The sequence below is a fragment of the Pongo abelii genome, chromosome 9 (genome assembly GCF_028885655.2).
Source record: "Pongo abelii isolate AG06213 chromosome 9, NHGRI_mPonAbe1-v2.0_pri, whole genome shotgun sequence".
Taxonomy (NCBI): domain Eukaryota; kingdom Metazoa; phylum Chordata; class Mammalia; order Primates; family Hominidae; genus Pongo; species Pongo abelii.
Window position 1 is genome coordinate 26,764,090 of NC_071994.2, and position 16,366 is coordinate 26,780,455.

General features: G+C 34.6%; 1 long non-coding RNA gene across 2 annotated transcripts in view; it reads left to right on the forward strand.

The window, feature by feature from the left end:
• Positions 1–16,366, forward strand: part of LOC129047440 (uncharacterized) — a 1,160,145-nt gene that overhangs the window by 1,091,874 nt on the left and 51,905 nt on the right. The gene's annotated exons all lie outside the window — the stretch shown is intronic.

A 16,366-nucleotide genomic window follows, 5' to 3' on the forward strand; every position in this document is an offset into this window, starting at 1 on the left:
TTTTATGAAACACTTGTTAGGACATAAAATTGTCCAGCCAATTTTCAACACCAGAGACAGTATGTAGTTGATAATTGTAAGAAATGTTGAAGGTTGATGGCAGATTTTAACATGCAATATTTTCTTATACTTATTTTAAATATACTAATGTCATCTGGGCTACAGTTGTTCTAGGGCAGAATTATAGAATAGAAATTAAAGGCAGATCCAGTTGGTTAATGGCAAACTTAATGGATTGTATTTGCCAAATCAATTATCTACCTCAGAGTGACCCCACCGTTGCATTCTACTCCCTTATTACCTAGGCTTTTTTTTTTTTTTTTTCATTTTAAAGTCAGTTTCAACTACTCCAGCACATCACTAAATGGTTAATACTTTTCCCAACAAAGACTAATTCTTTGTCTAGGTCGAATTAATCCATTCATTCAGGCTTGTGGATGTTTGTTATTTTCCATAAGATTAAATGTATATTGCACAGTCATCCATAGTCATAAGATTCTTGGACAATGCTTGAGTGGTTGTCAGGGAAACAATGTGAATATCCAGTCCGCTGTAATATTGAGCTAAGTGCACACACATACACACACACAGAGACTCACAAGCACGGAATAGCTGTCAACAAGTTTGTTAAATATGTGTCAGATAGGTAGAAGATCATTTTTCTTTTTAAGGACATAATTATATGTGTGTGTGAACACATATTTCATTTACATTAAATTCATAGCTTGCTTTCTGTTCACAGCAATAATATTTTATGCTTTAATGGTGTTGTTCACCATAGATCCCAATGATTTCAAGAATTTTACATGAAGTGAATAGCAGATACTATTATTAAATATATTTACACTGATGATAATCTCAGCAGATAACCTTACACAGTAAAAGAGACAGGAAGGGTAGCAGATACTTTGCATGTATTATCTCACTGAATCTCACCAACAAGCAACATCCCTGTGATACAGATGTTATTATCTCAGTTACACATAAGAATACTGAATCACAGAAATGAAACAACCTGGGTGTGCACACATAAGTATGAATTATACCCAAGTATTAAGAACTAAGTAAGTACATAAGAATTAACATTTATGCCCAATCCTTTCTCTGACTTAAATCTTTAACCACTATATTATATAGCTTAGGATTCCGGTTTCCCAGCTTAATTTTCCAGATTTTCCCCAGGCACAATTTAAACTGGGAAATGACCTAACCGTAAAGTTCTAAAAACCAGTTCAAGAACAAAGGATTCTTTGGAAGATTTAAAACATAAACCACGACAAAAACCTTGCCTGATTATAGTCCAGATTAAGATCCTCAGATGATCATTCTCTCTATCTAGAATGCCTGTTTCACTTGTTTTCCTTAAAACTCCCTACTCCCTCAGGTTTAATTGAAGCATAGCCTCCTCCGTGAAATATTTTTTTATTTCCCCCAAAAAAGGGTTATTTTTCCTTTATATAAATCTTGTATCTTGTACATGGTTTCACTGAAATATACATGCTCTCACAATTACTGTCTTAATAGTTCATAAACTCTGTGAGAAGTCTGAGAGGCCATTTATTAATCTGCATTGCATAGTAGTTCCAAAACTTCAGTTCACATCGAAGTCATCCATCCACAGGACTCGTTAAAACACAGGTTGCTCAGCTCTGCCCCGAGAGATTCTGAGTCCGTTGGTCTGGGATGGGGCCCATGAATTTGTATTTCCAACAAATTCCCAGGTGATGTTGATACTGCGGGCCCACAACCACAATTTGAGAACAACGGGTGTATAAACTGACACATAAAAATGTGTTAAATAAACATTTTACTCTACACTGAACTTTATTCTTCAGAACAAGTTGTAATTAATTGTTTACAGTATGAAGAGTGATAAACTAATAACCCTCAGATATAGCACTGATTCCCACAAACAGAAAGAAGGGGGTATCAGAAGATATCATGAAAATACACCTCAGATTTTTCTTCTCCAATATTCCTAACCAGTTATTTAGAACTGACCAGAGGAAGTAGAAAAGACTTTCAGCTTTGAAAGATAAAAGTAATTTCAGCTTTCTGTCTCTTCTGAATTTAGTCTTTAGGTTCTTTGATGCATTTATCAAAAATGCAAAAACTAATTTCAGTTTGAATGATTTGGGTAAAGGTAGATATCACACAATAGGAATAGACTTGGATTTTAAGCTTTTTATAGAAATAATTGGGTTTAAAACAGCTGCTTTCTGGGCCTAGAGGAAGCCTAATTAATTAATCTATGTTCTTCAAAAAATAATTTTATATTTTGTCTTATAATTAAATTGGTGTGTTTTATTTAAATTGATAAAATGACCAAGTAAATACTGCTTAGACCCAGTAAGATGTTGCCCTTCTCATACTTTGTGTTAGGATCTCCTACTGACCTCCAACTTCCATATACACCTCCAAACATCTTTAGGTTACCTTTGCTCTTTATAACTTTATCTCCTTTTCTTTCAAAATCGGTTTTTAAAGAAGATTATGACATTGGTCATTTTTACTTTAATATGACTTTAAGTCATACTGCCTCCCTTGGTATTTGTTTGAAGGTTAATTATCCATCTATAATAGTTAAATAAATCAATGGCTTTGGTACCTGCCAAATATCTGTCAGTAAAGCAATTGAAAACACAGACACATACATGCTCACACATATATTTTACTTCTAACTCCATATATGTATGAATCTCAGCTTTAAATCAGACTTTTCTTGAATTCCACTAAACTAAGTATAGCAGAGGATCTATAAACAGTTATAGCATAAGCATAGTTTTGTGTCTTCTGTTCACTTGTGTGTCCTTTCACAATAAAGAAATGTGATCAGTCATTAACTCCAACTTGAAAGGGATATTTTAGCTATGTAAGGCAAACCTGACATCTAGTAAGACGTATGACAACACAGTCACTGAACAATACATATCATGATGCATTCACTACTCCACAAAGCTATCCAATCTGTGGTCAATAATTCTAGAAATATTTCTTTCAATATTTTAAAGTTTACCATTTAAAGTTTATCCATTATAGTTCTTTCTCACAGAAATACACTTACCATCTATACCCCAAACACTATCTTTTGTAAGAGTCAGTATTAATAAAATACTTTTAAAATTACCCAACATGGATCTAATATGCCTACGAAGAAATAAGTCATAATTTAATTGTTCATGGAAATGAGAATTCTTGATCAGGTACTTCAATTATGATTATGATAATTTTCTGTGATTATTCCTGAAGGCTTCCCATGATGAACTGCTTGCCAGAAAAATCAAGCACTCAAGTTAATCAAGTGAAATAAGTTAATCCATTAAACACCAAAAGAAGATTCAAAGATCAATTTCTTCATCTGTCTTGCATCAATTCATTTCTTGGTGTATGATCTGAATTTATATAATTTATGGTGGAATGTCTAGCTTTAAAGTTTGATGTCCTGGAAAGTGAATTTAGAGTATAATGCTCAAGAACCTAACAGGCCCCAGATTAGCAAAAAGTTCATCTTTGCTATTTACTGAGTTTATTATATGTCATAAGAATTCTAAACAACTCCATCAGATTTTCATAAATTTGCATTACAGCAGAGTTTCTCAACCACAGTAGTATTGACATTTTGTACTGGGTAATTCCTTGTTTTTATAATCTATCTTCTGCACTTTTAAGACGTTTAGAATTGACACTGGCCTCTACCACTGTATGCCAGTAGCACTCCCTCAATTTTATCAACTAAAAATATTTCTAGATAATGACAAAGTCATTTGAGAGGTGTAATTGTCCCTAGTTGAGAACTATGCTATTAAACAATTGGTTGCTCTTTTGTTTTCTTTCCTCTCAAAAAACTTCTGGATTATTTTATAATTTCTCCATTCTCCTCAAGAACCTTTATCAGAATTTTGCTTAGAAGAAAAAGTAGTAATATTCCAGTCTGTAGGCTACCTCAATGCAGAAAATGATAGAAAGGTAGATTCAAATCACAAGAATAAGAACTAAGAATTTAAAAATAATCAAACTTAGTATTCCTCATTGTCCACCTTCCCCAAAATGTAACAAAATTTGATCTCAGAGTATAACTTAAGAGAAACATTACATATGTGACACGTAAAGAAATGTACACCAACATTGAAACATAGGCAAGTAACCCACACACGCGTGGGGAAAATATTGTTGATGACAAATTAATCAACAGCTCAGAAAGTGCTAATAATCATTTTCTTCATAAGGACGTATACTATATAGTATATGCCATTGTCATCACCATTATCAAATAATGAGCTGCATCTTTTTTCTACTATATGGTTGGAGAAATATCAGACAAGAGTGATAAAACCACTAATGGATAATCATTGTGTGTCATGAGACTCTACTAAGAATTTTCAATCAAATGCAGCATTACTGGCCTCAAAGATAATCAACCTAAGCCCCAAAGTCATTAGTTGAGTAGCCTCTTTTATTTCTCATTCTTGTGTCGTCTCATTAGCTTCTCTCATGCTGTGCTATTTATGAAGTATTAAACACATGGTGAAGATTTTCAAATGTTATTTTGGAAATAAGATCTATTAATGAATATAACTTAAGTATATCCAGTGGTTACAGGTACTCTTTTAAGGAAAAAACCATAAGCAAAGCAACATGATATATGAGTTGGAAGCCCTGACCTTGCTCAATATTTGTATGTATATGTTCTGTTCCTCGGGAAGTGTAATTTTGTCCTGTGACTCCTTCCTTAGCTACAAGTTTTTATTGCAGGCAAGTCTAAGGACACGGACCACTATGTAGGTAGTAGACACATTTAACTCCCCCACTCCAGATACATACACACACACACACACACACACGCACACACACACACATAAGCACACACATTGATATGTTTACACTGTCCCTGGTTTTGTCTCTGGGTGCTAAGGAACACTTGCAAATTCCTCTGCTCACTTCAAAGTTGGTAACTTCATCAAGTTCATATATGCCAAACACTGGGCTACAGCATCTGGGTGTAAAGCTGTTTAATCTCTCTGGGAGTTTATTGGTTTAAACCCATGACTAACAGTCATATAAAAAATATGGCAAAACCAGATGTCTTTAAACTCCTGTAGTTCTTTGAAGCTGGAGTACATTTCTCTCTGTTTTCTCAAGTTTTCTCGCACTCCAACAAAATTCTAACAGATGTCATCTCTGCTCTGTTCAACTCTTTTCTGTGTTTCTATATAAAAGTACCAGGGAATAAGACCTATAAGATATGCTCTCTGCTTCTTGACCTGTAAAACTTTAAAAGTTACGTGCTTGAGGTTGTTAACTATAGCTCCATTTCAATCTTGGAAGGTCTGACAAGAGGGGTTATCATGAGTGGATATTGTATTATTTTAATATTGGTGTTTTGAATATCTTAATCTTTGACTCTACAGATAAAACATTTTTGTGAACATGGATATGAAAAGCTAAAATGATAAAACTTACTTATATTTCTTCTTATATTACTAGTAATTCCTTGATTAATATTTCTGTTTCATGCACAAGAGTATTAGTTGGGAACGGTATCAGGTTTACTTAGCAATCTTCCAGGACCGTTCTAAAAACATCAAATAAATTATATGATTGAAGTTCAAATGACATTTTAAGATAATTACTTGTATTATCCCAAATTTTAAAGTTAACTCAGGCACCTAGAGATTAAGTGACTTGATAAATATTCATGGCTGGAAGTGAAAGCTGGGGTTTGAAACCAGGTTTCCTGGTTGTAGAGATTAAGCACTTAACTCCTGTGGTAGCCTGCCTGTCTACTCCCAGTCGTTGGTCAGTTCAATGAGAACAGGAAGTGAATCTGTGTCTACGTTTATATGTGGGTTAATTTATATGTATTTTCATGCAAGTGAGAGATAAAAATTCGAGAAACTTTACATAATCATTGTGCAGTCATCATACAATATTTTGTCTTAAATATTCAAATATCCCTAGAACCTGCTAAACAGTTCAAGGCTTACCTTTTCATGTCCACCTAGCTCTAGCCTGGTGGTATGCCACAAAATGTTAGACCTTGGCAAAAGTGGTTGCATTTTACTAATAGTAAATCTGTGCTTCCTAAACTTAAAAACTAAGTTATTAAGCTCATTTTGTGTCTGTATTTATGTCATCCAAGTTCTGTCCGATATCAGGGATGGCTTGTTGATTTGTACTTTGTCATCATTCCTCTCCAGCTGTTAAAGAGAAGATTTATTTTCCATCTTGGTTAGGTCTCAAAAATACCAAAGACGTTACCTATTTGGAATATGCTACCTCTGTTTCAATTATAGAGGGCGCTTCAGTGTAATTACCGCTGTTGAGGAAAGGATATTGGAAATCTGTTTGCCAGTTATTTTTCCTCTTCCAAGATGATATGTTGGTAATAAAACAAAAAGTATGTTACAGTGTCTGACTACAGAGCCTTAAAGCTAATATTTAATAACTCAGTCAGCTATATGGCTTAGAAACCAATTTGTTACTTGATTTTATCATGAGAAAATTTTGTTCCACTGGATGATATCTTAGGAATCTCAAGGCATCCATAAGGATACAACTTACAATTTTTCAAAAATTAACATAAAATAAATGTAAAGAGTTTAAACATAGTTGCTTGCCAGCTATGTGACTTTGGACCTTTCATGCTACCTCCTTGTACTTCAGGTTTTCTCATTTGTAAAATGAAGATATTGAAGAAGTAGTCCCAAAGTATTTGGGGTTTTCTTTTTCCTCCTTCATTAAAATTCGTAGGATGTTGAAATTCATTGCCTGATGATAAATGAGGCACTTACAGAGGTAAATATAGTATCCTGATTAATAACACAGTAGCATTTTGTACAAGATGAAGAGGAATCTTAGAGAGAATTAGTGCATTTCCTCCTTTTTGATTCTCCTAATTTCTGCTATGCTTGCTGGATATGAAATGAACTCCTAAGAAAAGATGTATGAAATCTAAAAGTAGAATACTATGAGAATGTGAAAAAATCTGATAAGAATTCTTAAACTTTCCCCAAATCTTTGTTTTGTTTTATTTTTGCTAACACTGGCTCTGTTCACCTGGTACATGTTAAGTATTCAATAGACAATAGATATTAACATTTGTATTATAGGAGAATATCAAACTCAATAAGAAATTATAAATACCGTTAAATAACAACTTGAGCATATGAACTATAACTATTTTTCATGCATCTCTGTATCTTCAGAGTCTAACACAGTATCTGAAATATCTGATACAGATTAGGGAATTAATAAATGCATACAGAATGAATAAATAAGACTAATTCTACCCAGGAGGATCAGGGAAGGTAAACTAATATCAACCACAAGCATCACCACTACGAACACAACAACAAACATCTATTTAGCAACTTTTCTTTTCCAGGCTACATGCTAAGCATTTTTTATTCATTATTACAAAATGGTTATATGATTTTCACTTTCCCCAGTAATTAATGAGAATGATCCTTGTTCCTCCCATTTGACAAAGCTTGTTATTGTTAAACTTTTTAATCTTAATAGTCTTGTTAAGGGATAATCATATATACTTGTGGTTTCATTTAAATTTTCATGAAGGCTAATTATTTGAGCATCTTTGATAAGTGTGTTAGTCCATTTTGCATTATCATAAAGAAATATCTAAGGTTGGATATTTTATTTTAATAAAAGGTTTAATTGGCTCATGGTTCTGTAGGCTGTACAAATATGTCTCCAGAGTATGCTTGGCTTCTGGTGAGGATTGGGGGAGCTTTAACTTGTGACAGAAGGCAAAACAGAAGCAGGTGTGTCACATTGTGAGAGAGGAAGTAAGAGCAACGGTAGTAGGAGCCAAGCTCCTTTGAGTAACCAGCTCTCACATGACCTAACTGAGCAAGAACTCACTGATCACCAAGGGGATGGTGCTAGGCCATTCATGAGTGAGCCGCCACCATGATCCAATCACCATCCCCCCACCAGGCCCTACTTCCAACATTGGGAGTTACATTGCAATATGAAATTTTGGCAGGGGACAAACATCCAAACTATATCAATACATTTATTGGTTATTTGGACTTTTTTTCATTTAGAAAGTGTATATTAAATTTACTGTTCATTTCCTATTGAGTTTTTAAATTTATTAATTTGGGGAAAAAATTTTATATTCTACATATTATTTCCTTGTTGATTATATGTATTGCAAACGTCTTCTCTCATTTCACCACTTGATTTTTACTCACTTCGTGATATTTTTTATAAACAGAACTTTGTAATTTTAATTATCAAATTTATCTAATTTTATGTTGTGGTCAATGTTTCTTGTACCTGTTGGATAAGATGTCATTCACTACCCCAAGGTCAAGAAGACACCTTCCTATATTACCTTACAAATGCTTTATTATTTTGTCTTTGAAATGTAGTTCTCTCTCTCTACATAAAATTGCTTCAAGTGTAGGCTGTGAGGTAGAGATTGCTATTTGACTTTATAATTAGGAAACCTAATTGTCTTTCCTTCCTTTATTAAAGAATATTTTCTTTTATTAAAAATGTCAGAAATATGTGTGAGAAGAACTAGCTCACCATTACCAGACATAGTAATTCTCCATTTTCAAATAATAATTGTACACAAACTCTAACAACCATGATTGGTTAGGTTATTCAACTTGCTGTAATTAAAAAAAAAATCCCAAATTATCTGGCTTAAAACTAATCTGTTGTGGGTCAGCAGGGAGTCTCTGCTAAAATTGCGCATATGCTCTAACCAGTCATATCAGGGCCAGATATTCAATTCCACCATGTGGCCAGAAGGTCAGCAATGTTTGGAGACCAGGCCTAATGACAAAGTATGCTTTTCTGATCACCAAACATTCAGTTCACTGTCCTTCCTGATAACAACATATATTCTCTCTCTCCCCAGAGAAGACAACCCAAAATTCCTATCCAGGCATAGCACCATGTAGAACATCCAGGATGACCGGGGTGTTAGCTGAATGAGTCTCCCCCTCCCCACCAAATATGCCTCTGCCCTAATTTCTGGAAGCTGTGAACATGTTATGTTACATAGCAAAAGAGAATTCCCTGTTGTATTAAGATTGCAAACCTTAAAATAAAGAGATTATCCTGGATTATCTGAATAGGTTCAACCTAGTCTTAATCTTGGAGGCTTTTAAAAGCAAGGAACTGTCTCCAGCTATCAGCAGAAGTGTAATGATCTAGAGAAGGTTTGTGTACTTCTCTGCTACATGCCCATTATCTGGCAGAGATTTTTGAAATCCCATCAAATGATTACAAGGTCCCCAAGTATCCTTTGACTAGGCACCTATATTGCTCTCTGGTTGGGACCCTTGATGCTGCCGTCCAGAGAGTTCTTCTTTCACCATTATCCTCCATGGCCATGTCAGAAATGGACATTGAATAATTTAACCTCTTTGGGGAATGAGCATTACTTCAGCCTATTTCCTACTAGTTGGGTTTTACAGATTGTTTAATGTCTCAGTCACAGATATTTTTACTTAGTCCAGGCTGGTAGTTTCCTGAACAGCAAAACTATCTTAGAAGTCTATTTAATCCCCTGTTTATTTCATCTCATGAGCCACAAGCCACAATCATAGTTCTTTCAATATATACGTTTACATTTACAGACATGATTCTAAAATACACTGCTGTATGTTTTTTCATCCCATAACCACCCCCGACCCATCTACCTACATACCTAATTGTTTAATTCTATGAACCTGTCAGGCATAAATGAAAAACAAATATTTTCCCAGGTCGTGTTGTCCAGTTGGGAGCCTCAATCTACAATGCATCTTTGTTCTGACCCATTTGTGCCTCAATATTCTCATAGCATTTTGGATATATTCTATCCTAGCACTTATTATATTCTTACATTTCTCTATGAATCTCTCTGATGCCATCAAACCATAGGCTTTCTCTGATTTATCTTATATATTCATCTTTTAGCGCATTACCTGGCCATTAGTTGTTGGCTCAATAAGAGTTAATTAAACCCAGGGTTGTATCTGAAAGGGTTAAAATGCTCAAGAGCCTTTAAACTCAGCAAGTCTCAGTTACAAAAATAAAAGAGCCCACCATGGTCTATTACCATTTACACTCTGATTAGAAATTTAGGCATTTGTGAAGTTGTAGTAAAGATAATTAATCATTAATATGTTGTCACTTGGGCCAAAGCTGCAAAGTCCATGCCTATGGGACTGAAGGAAATATTGTCTTCCCAATAGAATTGTCAAAATGTACAAATTGTAGTGTCCAAACCTTCCACATTTGCAGAGGAGACATGTCAAAAGCATATATTATACCCAGCTGGAAAAACTTGAATAGAAGTAAACTGCAATTTGTAATGTTGTGAAATTGCTTGTATTTTTTTTAATGACACAAGTTCAGATATACTTTTCTATGACATTTTTAAATTAGAAAGTGAACAGTATAAAAACTAAGAATCTTATGTTTCAGAGTTTTGGGGAAATGTTCCTATAAAGTGAGTGTGTTTTTTAATTTTTTAATTAATGTCTTTGTGATCTAGCAAGCAGCACTTCTTATGCAAAAGTGAGTGTCTCTAAGTCCGAGGGTTGTATTTAGACAAGATTTTTTTTAAAAAAATCAATGTACAGTGGCAATTAAATATGACTCATTTCACGTTAAAACTTTACAAATGATTTGCTAAAGTGAGCTTACAAAAGATCCATTTAAAGAGGTGGGCCTATAAAAATCCTGCATAACTGCAGTGAATTTAAAATAAATTTTTATTTTATTTCATTTTTGGGTGTTTTGGGAATATTTTATTTTATTTTGGAAACAATTTTTCATCTCATGGAAAATAAGCTCTTGATGAGCAGTACATAGCTTTGTTGCTCTCTTTTAAATTCCATGCTAAGATGATTTTACTAAAATGTTTTACTAAAACATTTGCCAGCTTTGTTTTACCTCTTGTTGCAGAATGTGGGCTGAAAGAAGCCCTGTCAATCTGTTACTTTGATTTTGTGCTCCTAAGTATGTGAATCACAGCTTGGTGACCCTGGGTCTTGATAGGTTGGATTTGCAGGCCTTGCTATTCTTAGTACATACAATGAAGGTTGTTTAAAATACGTATTAAGTAAAGAAATTTTTGTTGTTGCTGTTGTTGCTATGTTACTTTATTTACTCCTCCCCCTTGTGAATCTAACTTCTGATGGTTGAATTAACTATAAAACTTGCTCAACATAACACCTTCCCTGATCATTAATCCTAGTGAGGATGAAAAGAACCTCCTGTACCATATGCAGTAGTCGTTTCAGCGAGTGTTTTAGATGTTGCCGTTGGTGTTTAGGTCTCTGCCTTGGGCATTAGGTTGGCATTTTGTGTGCTGTGTGTGAGGTCCCAGCTGGCTGGCATTAGTGAGAGGCTGAGAACCCTACTGGCTAGCTCTCAGCTCCATCTTCACAGGTGTTGAATTCAGTGGGTCCCTCAGGCCTAGATTTAACTCAGCAAACCAATAAAATCCCCACATCCGTGCTCAGATACAGGAATTCTAAAGGGAATCACTTTTATAACATCCTCTTGCAGATGTAAGTATTCTTTGGACCTAAAAAGTGCCATCTTATTTTAAAATAATTTTTTCTTCTTCTCTCTACCAAAAAAAATGGAAATAACCTGATCGATATAGAGTATTCATAAAACATTTGGTACATCTTCCACTTTTTTCTTTCTCTATTTGCTATCTGTATCTCCTTTAAACTAAAATTTTAGAAACCTTGTTTAGGTATTTGCTTCCTGTACCTTACCATTCTAATATCTATTTTAAAACTATTAGATTTTAAGTGTTTTTACCACACACAAAAAATGACATGTCAGGTACCACATGTATTAATTAGCTCAATCTAGTCATCCCACAATGTATACATGTTTCAAAACAACATATTGTACACAATAAATATATACAATTATGTTTGCCAATTAGAAAACTAATTACTTTCTTTAAAAAACTACAGAATGATTGGGTGTGTTGGCTTACGCCTGTAATCCCAGCACTTTGGGAGACCGAGGTGGGCAGATCACCTGAGGTCAGGAGTTTGAGACCAGCCTGACCAAGATGAAGAAACCCCGTCTCCACTAAAAATACAAAATTAGCCGGGCATGATGGTGCATGCCTGTAATCCCAGCTACTCGGGAGGCTGAGAAATGCTTGAACCCGGGAGGCAGAGGTTGCGGTGATTCCGAGATCGCGCCATTGCCCTCCAGCCTGGGCAACAAGAGTGAAACTCCATCTCAAAACAAACAAACAACAACAAGAACAACCAAAAAGCTGCAGAGTAAAATGGGATCATAAGAGGACAAGAAACATTGAGACATTGCTCCCTGGCAGCTGAAGAGAAATGCCAGCAATTTCACAGCAGGAGACAGAGCTGATTCCAACCCCTATCTCATATAATTCTCATTTGGAGTCAACTGCTTCTCTCCTTGGTGAGAGTCTAGTGTCCTCTCTGTGACTGTGTCCACTGTACACCTAGATCCACACTTGGTACCTGACAGGTTATCAATAGATAAACATTGAATTAACGTAGTAAATAACAACACTGCTGTCCTTACCTTATTATGTATTAACCATTATCTTCTTATCTCATTAACCATTTTATGAGCCTCATTTATTTGCTAAGACAGTGTAGATACTTAATTTACAACATGGAATTAATCTTACAACATCCCTGGAGGTAGGCTTTATTATCACATTATTGCAGATTAGATAATTGTGGCTCAGAGCGGTTTAAAGACTTACCCAAGGTGACACAATTTTTATGTGATAGAACACATTTGAAATCTGGTTTGTTAGTCCGCAAAGCCCAGGGGACAGGTAACATTCACATCAGCACTACTAAAGGTGGACTTATCTTTGTATGGCAAAACACCATCTTATAGAAAGCTCTTATTTGCACAAAACGGAAATCCACTTAGGCTAGCTTATTAAAGAAACCACCAAGGAAAATAACCAGGAAATGCTTTGTAAGAATGCACAATTATATTCTAAAGCCCAAGTGTAGATATGCAATCATGTCCCCAAGTAAAGCTGAAGTCAGGAACTGGAAGCCCTTAGGAATTGAGCTGTTTGTCATATAAAACTTACTGTCTAGTAGGAATAAAGACATTGGTTGAATAAACACATGTAAAAATATTCCTGTACTAAGTTTATTATGATTAACTTTATTATGGAAGCTTCATGGTACTATGAGAAAATTTTGATTCAGGCTCCCATGGAAGATCTCATGTACTCTGATCCGAACACTGAAGAGTCATTACCTAAGATTAAGAAGTAAGAACATCTAAAGCCAATGTCCTCTTACCTTTCAAGACTCCACTGAAGTTAATATATCGAAAAGATCTTTAACCTTTCCAAAGTATATTGTATCGCCACCAATAGTCTCTCATAGCCTATATTTTTCTTTCATTTCTCTTTAGTATGATTTAAAATTATTTATTTATGTGTGCTGATTTTAAAGATATATATATTTATCACACTTTATAATCAATACAAATGTTTGAGTCACCTTTACCAATGTCCCTGCCTTAAGCCAATCAGCTATTACAACAAAAAACAGTCTGATGAATAAAAATATAGCTGCCAAGGCGGTCAGTGGCATGCAGGGACAGGGGGTGTAGTTCAATCAATATCTGGAATTTTGAATCTTTGTTGATGTCTTACTGTGTAGACGGGACATTATACTAAAGACTGGAACATATATAAATATGCAAAACTCTGCCTTTAGAAAGCTTATAGCCTCGTATGAGGGATCAGATAATAACCAAATACATTTGTAACTTGCATAATAAGCTAGAAGATAACTGCTATAGAGAAAAGGAAAGCAGAGAAGGAAAACAATAACATGAAATTTTTAATAAAAAATATCAGGAAGGCCTCTTGACAATATGACATTTCACAAAACTGTTGAAGAAGGACATAAGATATATGGATAACTAAGTGCTCCAAAAAAGCAGGTCCATGACTTGGAAGGCACCCAAAGAATTCTATATACAATATGTTGGTTTCTACCTTCCCTTTTCATGATTCCCCTTCTAGCTAATGTCACTTTTCTTTTCTTAATCCAGATTGTCAGTGTGGCCTCCATGCATTGCATTGTGAAAAAAATAAGACAGAAAAAAGTGATGACAGTTTTTTAACAAATACTAGTGCAGCATCAAAATGTTGTACATTATGCAATTCAGTGGTGGGACCTTTTTCTTGTGTAATCTGCATGTGGATTAACAACAGGAAATGTTTCCATCAAATGCATCAGACAAGATGAGAAAATGAGTGTATTTGAACTGGGATGCATCTGTGTTGTTCTGTATCAGTAGAAGGAAACAGCCTATGGAGCTCTAAATGTGGTACTAGTTAACTCATGTTCTTTCATGCATGTATCCATTCATCAATTAAACAAGAAATTAAGTTAATGTCTACAATGGGCTTGGCTGTGTGCTAAGCACTGGAAATGCAATGGCAAACAAGATAGACATGATTGCAATGAAAAGTGAGATAAAATATATAATGAGGGTGCAGGTATTAAATAAATATTTGTTTTATCAAGTTCACATCTGTGCCTTGATTGCCAAAGCAGATTAGAATCTTCTGAAAGGAGTTGCATTTCTCTATGTCTCAGAAACAGATGTAGTATAGTGATTAGAGTGGGTACTAACTCAACTCAAATTGCCATGTGGAATGGTACAACTAACACAGATGTTAAAACCCGGTTAGTCTTCCTATCTTCCACCATCATATTCATAGCTAACAAAACTGAGAAATGTAAGGAGACTTGCATAAGATCAGATACCTTGTTAGCTGCAGTATTTGCACTTGAAATGAAAACCTCTGGGTGCTGTTTCCGTCACCTCATATCATTGCATCTGTCTTCTTTACCTTCTCCTCATGAAAATGGCTTACTCAAAAATGTGTGTTATGTGCATAAATGCCATGTATGTGTTTGTATATACAGCATTTAAATTTATCTCAGTTTATGAGAATACACATAAATTGCCATATATGAGCTATATATACACATATGTTGTATATACATGCATATATAATAAATTCATGTAAGCCTTATCTATTTATATGCATAATATATGTAAATATTATTCTTTTAAGTTTTTCTCTGAAATCTCACCATCTCCCTGATATACAGCCTCACAATATTCCCAGTACAATATTCAACCCACAAATTCTATTCTGAACCTCAACTTCTTTATAAAGCTATTCTTGAAATGCTGGCTGACAATATATCTCTCCAGAAACTTAAGCCTATCTTAAATGCTTCAAGGATCACCAAGTCTGGTACCTTGTACATAATAAGCCATTGGTAATTAATTCTGAGTTAAATATGAATACAGTTTATTATCCAAATACACCATAAATTCCTCAAGGTAGAAAGCATATGTTATACTGGTTTATTTTCTCCACTGTTTCTGGTACAGCTGTGAGTGCATAGACACATACAGGAGTTTATAACTGGAAACAACCTTAAGAATAGTCTAACTTTGTCTCCTCATTTTACAAAAGACAAAACACAGTTTTAAAAATAAAATAAGGCTTTTTCTAAGTAATAGAGATAGTTGGTTATGTTGAGATTAAATCCCTGGTTTCATAACATTCTGTATACCATATTGAATCTCTCAATTTATATTCAATAAATATTTGTTGAACTGAACTGAATTTTGTAGTGTGTGCATGACAGTATATGTAATATGTATTCTCATATACCAATTAAAAATATATCAATAGTATGTATTGGCTTGCAAAGTCAGATATAATAAGTAAAATGGAGATAGGTCTATCCCTCATGCAACCCACTCGGGGACTTTAAATAGAATAAATATTTGAGAAAAATCAAAGTGACAATGAAGTTAATTGTTCTCACCATGTTAAGGTTGGCATTTTTGTTCTGCATCATGAATATCTGACAATCATCAGCTTGAGTCACCACTCATGACATTTACTTCTTGTAACATACTATTGTTTAAAAAAAAATGTTTAGCCCTCACCTCTTCTTTGGTTAACACATCCTTCTACTTGAAAATCTCCTCTCAGGCCTCCCCAAAGTTGCCTTCAGTTTTCCCTTAGAACTCATGTGACATGAGTTTGCCGAGAAGAGACAGGTAGGATGATGTATCACAGGGTAAAAAAACCCGCAGAACTTAATAAAGGCCAACACCTTTCTTTTACATATGAGTAAAGGAGGCACAGAATGAAGAAGCAACTTCTCTAAGGTTACACAGTTAGAAGGAGAATTGGCAAAAGTATTCAGGCCCCTGACTTCATATTCTTAATGTACCCTCCTATCAAGAGATGAAACCAAAAAAAAAGTAAGATGATTACATTCTAGTTGAAATCGTCTACATTTTTAAA